This window comes from Aegilops tauschii, chromosome 1 (assembly GCF_002575655.3).
Source record: "Aegilops tauschii subsp. strangulata cultivar AL8/78 chromosome 1, Aet v6.0, whole genome shotgun sequence".
Classification (NCBI taxonomy): domain Eukaryota; kingdom Viridiplantae; phylum Streptophyta; class Magnoliopsida; order Poales; family Poaceae; genus Aegilops; species Aegilops tauschii.
The window spans coordinates 13430007-13439787 of NC_053035.3; the positions used below are offsets into that span (position 1 = coordinate 13430007).

The 9781-nt window shown below is 49.1% G+C and overlaps 1 long non-coding RNA gene across 1 annotated transcript; it reads left to right on the forward strand.

Moving 5' to 3' along the window:
• The first annotated feature begins 5275 nt into the window (after positions 1-5275).
• LOC109747730 (uncharacterized) lies at positions 5276-8166 on the forward strand. Its single transcript, XR_002229214.4, has 2 exons — positions 5276-5887; positions 7710-8166. It is a non-coding gene; the product is annotated as an uncharacterized lncRNA (long non-coding RNA).
• The last annotated feature ends 1615 nt before the right edge of the window (positions 8167-9781 follow it).

Genomic DNA, 9781 nt, shown 5'->3' on the forward strand with positions numbered 1-9781 from the left:
ATTCTCGAGGACCTTACAAAGTATTACAACAATGAGCCTGAATCCACCATCTTGGCAACACATGCCGCTACTCCTATCCAAAATGATGAAGGGGTGCTAGCTGGGCCACTACCCAAACCACTCACCTAAGCCTAACATCAAAAGCCGGAAGCCGAAACATATTCGGAAGCCCCGGCCGAGCCACATACCGGGTCTGGGGCACAATCCGGTCAGACGCACTCGTGTGTCGTCGCCGCCATCTTCCACAGGTCCGTCTTCAGATCATATTGAGGCTTCTACCTTGTCTGGCCACTCTGCCATCGACGTCATCATGACGCCAGAAACCTCCTCCTGCGCGAGTCCATCTCCGTGCATCGGGCGGCGAGCCTCCACAGCGCCATGCCGCCGATCTTCGCCGCCATCAATGAGTGAGATGAAGTACCGCTCCACCATGGCATGTACAAGGTGAGGAAGGGCGAGGTCCCCATCGGAGACACGGCCGGAAGAGAAGCATCGCAGCCCCGAGACACTGCCCGGAGCTGCGACGCAGTAGATCAGGCGAGCCGCCACCAGGAACCAGACAAGCTCGCCATGCACACCCAGCATACCCATGCCCAAGTCGACGCCGCCACTTAGCCACCGGGGCTAGGGTTTTCACCCGGGCGCAGGGGGGAGGCAGGGGAGGTTTAGCCTCGGCGCCGCCACCAAGGAGGGAATGGCGTCCGGGACGCCATCGACGCCGTGACCGCCATCGGCGGCCAAGGGTTTCCCCCGGCCAAGCACCCTGCCGCCACCTTCGAACCAGCCACAACATCAGCAGGCGCGTGTACGCCGGAGGTCATGCATCACGAGCGGACCAGATCGCCTCCGATCTGACGAGGGGAGCCCGGGGCCTCCCCGCGCCATGACCTGCGCCCACCAGGACCTCGCTGCCCGCGCAGCCGAGGGGATCCGGCCTACCTCACCGACGAGCACTCCCCGCCGCCGGAGGAGCGCCGTCAGCACCAGCGAGGCCGCCGCCTCAGATCCGGACCCTCACCACCGAAAGGGAGCGGTCAGATTGGGGGGGGGGGGGGGAGGGCTGGATCCAGCCAAGTCGCCCCGCCGCCACCATCCCGGGAGCCGACGCCGGCTTCGCCGGCCGTTCCTCCGGTGGCGGCGAGGTGGGAAGGGTGTAAGGCCGCTGGATCTGGGTTCCCCCGTCGCCGCCAGGGAGGGCGACGCCAGAAAGCAAACATATCTAGAGTGTGCTTCCATTTCAGCATCAAGTAATTCCGGACAGAGGTAGTAGTATTGACTAGTTTTACCAACATGTTTCTGTTACATACAAATGGGAAGTGTGCTTCCAACTACACGTGCTATTTTTAGAGTGTGCTTCCAACTAACAAGCATGTGTACCCCATGGCTGCAAATTATTTTCATATGTTTGAAGCCTAAATCTGACGGTGACAGAAAGGGCTATATAATACTGTCATCACTTCCATATCCATTTCTGACCATCACATTAAGCAAACTGCCATAAGTGATGTCTCTCTCATACATCTTCATAAGGGCATATTTTTTGGCAGCATCTTTAGAAGGAAACTGAAAATATAATGACCATGGCTCCTCAGGCCTACAGAACACAAAACATATTAAAACATATTAATGACCATGACATTTGCAGTAACATTTTCAGGCCTACAGAACACAAATCAAATTCAGGACCATAAGATCTATGCCACAAGAGCCAACAAATGCAGAATAAACTATGATACATTTAGTAATTCAGAAAAAAAAACAAAGAAAAAACTTCATTTTCATCTAGGCATAGGAGCTTCCTCCCCGAACGAAGCAGTATTGCTACAAGTAACCCTAGGTATCCTAACTAAGCGAGTACTCTAACTAAGCAGTATTGCTAGAACCCTAACCCTAGGTTTTTTGCACTAAGATTTACCTGGGTGGAGATGGATGCCCGGGGGGTACTTCCTCCCCCAACGAATCAGCCGCCGCCGACGCCTTCTCTGCGTCCGCAGCAGCCTTCTCTGCCTCCTCCGCATACTACGACGGCGGCGGCAGGACAACTTTTCCCCAATCCGCCGTCGAGTGCGAATCGCCATCGGGGCTGGGACCCAACTTGGCAACGGGGTCGCATTGCGGCCGGCGGCCACCGGAAGAACGACCACCGCCGCCGGAGCCGTCGAGACCTTCTCCGCCATCGCCGCCGCCAGAGCTGGTCACCATGAGCAGAGCGGGAGGAACGCGCGGGAGGGAAACTGAATCGGGGATTGGAGGACGAAACGGCGGGGCGGCGCCTAATACACGTGCGCGGAAACGGCCGTCAACCCTCGTCTAACGTCGTCCGTCAGCCCACGCCACGTCGACCCGACAGGTGGGCCCGACCTGTCGGATTCGCTGTTTCCGCGGCTAAAACGGCCCGTCAATGCTCCTCGTTACCAATTAGTCCCAGAGTTGGTGGTTTTTTGTGACATGGCTCAAATGTGGTACTGACCTGTTACCCTAACCCCAAGTGTGGTGGTTTTGGGTAAATAACTCTACGTCCAGCCTCGTCAGTCAGGACAAATGATTTCTGGCCTCATCGGTAGCAGAAAAGGGAAATGATCTCTTGGCCTCGTCGGCCAAGGAGAAGGTGCGTCCAGCCTCATCGGCCAGGAAAAATGATTTCCGGCCTGGTCGGTCGCGGAAAAGGGAAATGATCTCTTGGCCTCGTCCGCCAAGGAGAAATATGTCTGGCCTCGTCAGCGAGGACTTATGAATATTTCCGGCCTCGTCGGTCGCCGAAAAGGATTTTGCTGCAAGAGACTTGCTATGAAATATCCAGCCTCGTCAATGATCAAATAAGGCGTTGGTACTATTAATTATTTGCAAATGGTGTGAACAATTTAACTTAAATCATGGAGCTATGGTCGTCAATGCATCACTCGATGATCTTGAGTGTGGTATCAAAATATGGGATTTTGCCGCAGCTCAACTCACTCCCAAACATAACATGGAGCTAATGGAACTCCTCGTCGTACCACTCGACCACCGCATGATCCGAGTGTGCGGGGGTCCATGCAGAGAGCATCTCCACTGTCATGATCGGATTGGACTTTTGCAATGCGTTCACGAGTCAACCTGCTACACCTCCAAATGTTTCAGAAACTCATCATGCTTAGGAGGGAACACATTTCTAAGTGTAGTCATGTTATTGCTATGACTCCGCAAATATACAGTCGCCTGTGCTATTTTAAAATGATACTCTGATGCCACACATAATCTGAGAATTTTATAGTGCACCTCAGATCATGTCTTTGTCAACCGGAAGTTTCAGGGCCTAATTCATAATGGTTTGCCCGTGATAATTTTCTAAGTGTGGCCGTGCAGGTTCTACGCATCAGCAAGCGGATCCTGATCTCAGCAATTCTCTAAGGGTATTCCCATACACCGATGGGGCTGAAAATGTTACACGGCCTTCCTTGGCGTGTTTTCTATCTCATGAAATTTGCAGCTCAAAACACCATGCTCACTTTTTTTTAGAAAAGGAGGATGACCCCCGGCTTCTGCATCTGGACGATGCATACGGCCACTTTATTAATTATTATCACAAGACCTTACAAAGCCATACAACAGCAAGACTAAAGGCACCGTCTAAGCAACAACTGTTGCTACACCTATCCAATTGATGAAGGGGCGCAGATAGTCTGGGCTAATACCAAACACACATCGCAGCCAAATCTAAACATCTAAGACCTCAGGTCCCAACCAAGACGCCTGCCGGGTATGGGGCACCTACCAGTCCGGCGCACTCCTCAACCAGGACGACTGCCGGGTATGAGGCCGCCGCAGCCACCTGCCATCAATCCATCTTCAGAGCTGTACTGTTAAATGTACCGTGCCAGGTCTCTCTTCCATCGACGCCACCACGACGCCCGACAGTGTCGTCCTCCTGCGCGAGTCCATCCTCCCACAGCGAACTCCAAATCCGCACTGCGCTACGCTGTCAAGATCCGTCGCCATCAGTGTGTAGGATGAAGCACCGCTCCACCAAAGAATTTGTCCTCTGGTCCCTCGATCACGTGTGTACCTCCAAGAATGACGCCCCCAAGGGAGGAATGACACCCGAGCGCCGCCGTCATCCGATCATCCGATCTAGGGTTTCCCCCGGACGTAGCAGAAAGCGCCGCCACCGCCGGCCTTAGCAGAAGCCGAAGGCAAGTTTTCACCCAGATGATTTCGAAGGGATCCAACTCTCGTGCACGGGCAGGCATCACCACCAACACCACCAGGCATACCCTGGAGTACCGGCAGATCAACGAGCCGCCGACACCACCGCATCCAGATCGCCGGCCACGCCGGGCCGCTGCCATCCCCCGCGCCGTCCGGGTCAGAGACGGACCCGCCGACCGCGCACAGGGACCGCCGCCGCCTGCACACGCCGAAACGCCGCCGAGAGCCCAGCGCCCGCCACCGCTTGCCGAAGCCAACCGCCGCCCGAGCACTGGCGCCACTGTGGAGCCATTAGATCGGGGCGGAGGACGTCGCGCGTCGACCATCCTCGCGGACCCCACCGCACGCCCGAGCGCCGGCGCCACCGCGACGCCATCAGATCGGGAGGAGAAGGAGCCCGCGCCTCGCCGCCCCGCGCAGACCACGCCGCTGCCATCGCCGCAGCGCCACCACATGGGAGCCCCGCAGATCCGCCGGCGGCCCGACCTGCCGCCGAGCCGAGAGCCACCGCGAGGGCCGGCCGTCCCGTGCCGCCCAGGAGCCTCGCGAGGAGGGAGGGAGCCCCGCCGCCGCCGACGCATGCACGGGCTTTGCCCGGCAGCGTCCCCTGGCGGTGGCGAGGGAGAAGGAAGGCGAGAAAGGGGACGGTTCACTGTCTGGAATAAATCACGGATTAAAGCCATGATGACTGTAATCATCATGGACGAAAATTGCATTGCTGACTTGATTTTCCATCCGCAAACATCATGCATGTGCATGCCATATTTTCATCTTCCTTGGTACACACCTGTTTTCTATTTGCTTCTTCTCTGGGGACAAGCATCAAGCCCAAAATATTTGCTTACTCTTGTGGGCACATGCATCAAGCCAACCTATTTTACACACTTGCGGAACCTGTTCGCCCTTTTTTTAACGGAAACGATAAGTGCCGAACGACCTGTATTTTTTGGATGACAGCCCGAACGCCCTAGCTGCCGTCCGATTATCTGCACAAATCCTAGAGCACGTCTTAGTGCCAAGTCAGCAAAAAAATTGTTCGGGATTTTCTTGAACTGACCGAACGGCCACGTCTCCTCCCCCTTCCCTTATCCATTCAGCCACACACACAGGCCACTCACACCACAGTAGCAAGGCGGATGGAGCGGCGCCTCCGGTGATTCCCAACGGGCATTGCAGGGGGGGAGCTGCGATTCCCGGCGTGCACAGCCAGGGAGAGGGGCGATTCAGGCGGTTCCGGCGGACAACGGAGGCGGAGGCCCGGCGACGAGCTTCCTGGGACAGTGCCATGGACGCATACGCGATTGGGCGACACGAGGTCTCCTCCCCGGCGGCGTCCTCTCGTCGGTGAAGAGGGAGTCGCCCACCACGGGCTCTCGCCGCAGTGTGAGGAGTCGCTGGTGGAGGTCCCGCTCGCGGAGGGGAGCGACGACGAGTCCCCATGATTTTGCAGAGGGAGGGGGCGGTGCCGTCTTCAGGTGAGGCGGGGCGTGCCTATGGCGCCGCCCACGAGCCGGAGGCCCTCCTCAATTTGCGCATGCTCGCTTGCTCTTCCACGCCGACGACGAGGAGGACCTCTTCCTCTTCCGAGACGACGACGGGGACCGATGAGGCGCAAGGTGGAGGCGTCGGTGACGACGGGGCCGGGCTCCGCCTGCTGCATGCTCACGCAGACAATAGACGCCATGGAGCTGAATTCAAGGTCTCAACATTTTTTTTGTTATTTGTTGTCATTTTCTCAAAAGTTGCCATGTCTCAACATTTTTCTTCTCTCAAAATTGGCCATGGAAAAAAAAAATCTTTAATTAAGATATTCAAAAACATGGCAAACTTGCCATGGCAAATTAAGATGTTAAAAACATGAAAACTTGCCATGACAAATTTCTCAAAACTTGCCATGTCAAGTTAAGATGTTAAGATGTTCAAAAAATGGCAAACTTGCCATGGCAAGTTAAGATGTTAAAAACATGAAAACTTGCCATGACAAATTTCTCAAAACTTGCCATGTCTCAACATTTTTCCATCTCTCAAAATTTGCCATGGCAATTTCCTTTAATTAAGATGTTCAAAAAATGGCAAACTTGCCATGGCAAGTTAAGATGTTAAAAAACATGGCAAAACTTGTTGCCATGTCTCAACATTTTTCCATCTCTTAAAATTTGCCATGGCAATTTCCGTTAATTAAGATGTTCAAAAAATGCCATGGCAAATTTATTGTAAAGAGCATGGCAAGTTTTTGTTTTAAATATGATGGCAAATTTACATTTTTCAGAACATGGCAATTTTAACTATGTAGCACAGTACATATATTTGTATAGCCATGGCATTTTTCAATTTATTTCCATGACAAAAGTACTCCCCTTTTGCCATGGCAAAAATCAACCCATTTTTGCCATGGCAAATTTTTACTCCATTTTTGCCATGGCAAGTTTAACTCCATTTTTTTCATATCAAAAATACTTTTATTTTCACATGGAAAATTTTAGGTTAAGTCGCCATGGCAATTTTTAGTATAAGTTGCCATTGCAAATTTATTGCAGGGAGCATGTCAATTTTAATTCAAATATTATGGCAAATTTAAATTTATAGGACATGGCAAATTTTACTATGTAGCATCTTAAATATACTTGTGTAGCCATGTCATTTTTTAATTTAATTCCATGGCAAAAAGTACTACTTTTTTGCCATGGCAAAAAATTAAACTATTTTTGCCACGGTAAATTTTTGCTCCCTTTTTGCCATGGCAAATTTAGCTCCATTTTATGCCATGGCAAACTTCTTTAATTAACATGTTCAAAAACATGTCAACTTGCCATAGCAAAGTTATAGTTGTTCGAAAACATGGCAAACTTTGCCATGGCAACTTATGTTGTTAAAAAACATGGCAACCTTTTTGTAGATGTTCACAAATATGAATAAAAGACCATGGCAATTTAAAATGTTCAAAAACATGGCAAAGTTGCCAACTTGCCATGGCAAACTTTAGTATGTGCCAAAACATGGTAACTTTTCTTAGAGAGTTTTTCTGGGGTTTTTTTCGTGTTTCGGTATCTAAATGGGCCTGTTTTTGTTATGTCACTCGTGCAACAGGCCCACGGTGGTGTCTTTGTTAGGCTTTTTTTGTTGCATACGTGGTAAGTGATGAGTTTCTGGAAGTGTTCGGGCTGAGAGAGCTCCTGGGCTGAACGAAATCGTTCGGTCGTTCCCCTGTCCAGCGCGAACGATTCGTTCGGGGCGATCCCTCCCCAGACCGAACGTTCGGCCATTATCGACGTCCTTTTTTAATTGACCCTGTCCATCGCATGTACATGTATGGGTTGGCGAACCAATACCATGATCGGTGTAAACCGATCAAATCTTCGGACACGGCCTTGTTCATGACCTACACCATTGTGGGCTGTGAATCTGTTTGCCTTCTTCATGTGAAATCTGTACGCCATAAGTTTGCACCTGTCTTTGTTTAGATCGGCGAACCAATCTATATTTACAGAGGCATCATATTCTGAGGCAACTTTCATCTGCAGCCAGCATGTTGGATTGGACGAGCCAGTCCTAATCCGAGGCAACGAGGAGTCGGAGCAAGAGAAGGAAACACCATCTTAATCTCACCTTTCTTACCGAGTGTGGCCATATCGATGGGAGTTATGTGTGAGTTTAAGGTGCATGCTTATCCAATTGCTACCAACCAGACGTGTCTATTTCTCATGTATTTTGCTGGCTGTTAGCCGGGCCCAAGCAATACGCGTGCATGTATCTTCAAAAGATAAGCAACCGAGTTGTCAACGCCCTTAAACAACGTGTCAGGCAGATTAGAGGGCTCTGGCCGGAATATTTTATTCATGCAGAATAGTATTGAGGAGTATTCCTACGTAAAAGCACTCATGCTAATGCTTGTGATTGGCCCTTGTAATTAGCATGCCCATGTAACGTAGTTCTTGCCCGTTGCATCACTGTCAAAATAAACAAGCTCAGACTTGTATATTTTTCTTTGACCGCAAACTTGTACGTCTGATCATCATATATCGCCAGCTTGGGGTTGTACAAATTTTCATCGTACACTCCCATGATCATAAATTCCAGGATTCCTCTCGGTGTACACCACATACCTGTTCCACTTCATCTACATAAATAAACAAACAAGCTAACAAGTCAATTTTATAGTTATCCAAACGCATGCATAGAGCAAAGTCACATCATAATCTTCATAGCATATTAGACGATACAAATGACCATGTTGCACAGTTCACTAATAGTTCGGAAGCAAAAGTTTAGCTCCATCATAGCAACTTCGAAATTAAGTTCACACGCATCGATCATATAGATCACATGAAGTCAGTGCACTAGTTGTTCAAAAATGAAAGTTCAGCTCCATCACGAGCTATCCTCGCCTTCCATCCTCTTCGTGATCTCGGCTTGGGTGGTCCTCGCAGATTTGACGACTGCTCTCATGCACTATCGGCGGCTACTCTAGCACTCTCGTCGGCTGCTCTAGCACTCTCGTCGGCTGCTCTAGCGCTCTCAGAATATGCCTGGGCATCCTTGATGGCTGCTCGAGCACTCTCGACATAGGCAAGCACGATCTCCGTGTACTGAGCCACCCTCCGGGCGATGTCTACGGCAGTAGGAATTCCGTCTATGGGTGTAGAAGTCCTGACGATGCCTCTTGGCTTCTCCATCTAAATTGCAATAACAATTTGACATTTAGATAAAACATTTAGATGTCTTCATAAGTAGCTCATCCATAAAAAAGTAATAAATTTACGGAAAAAAAAACAGCATGACCTTTGAGAGAAATTGGACATATTCTGTTCCAGAAATTAAGCGAAACGGAACTTAGTTCACGCTTCACAAAAACATTGGCACTAACTATGAATACCCCGGATCATGAAAAAAAATAATGTACCATATGTTCATCCGATGGTAGTACAGTTTGTGGCTAATTTTTTTAAATAATACATTTTTTTATTAGTTTTCATAAATATTACGTTGGATAAAAAAATTTCAAAAATAATACACCGTCGGCCCACAGCAGGCCGATTGGACTCCAGCCGGCCTACAGCTGGCCGACTGGCCCCTGTCGGCCCACTGTGGGCTGATTGGGCCCTGTCGGCTAGCTGTAGCCCGACTGGAGCTAATTAGCTCGCTGTGGGCTAATTGTTTTTGCAAAAAAAGTAGGCATAAAAAATATATGTTTAAAAAAATATTAATTATGTAATTAAAAAATGTTAAACGTGTATAAAAAAATGTTCCTGATGTATACAAAAAATGTACAATATATATGCAAAAAAGTGGACATAAAAAATATGTTTTAAAAAGTGTTAAGCATGTATTTAAAAATTGTGAAATGTGTGTATAAAAAATGTTCCTTATTTATACAAAAAATATAGAATGTGTATGAAAAAAGTTGACACTAAAAAAATATGTTTGAAAAAAAATGTTAATCATGTATTTGAAAAAATGTATTATTTAAAAAAAATTAGCCAGTTTGTGTAGCACATGCACGCATTCAATTTCAAGACATTTACTTATGAAGATTCAGTGGTATATCATACAACAAATTTTAGCTACACTAATAAAATGTTGTATTATATTTTTA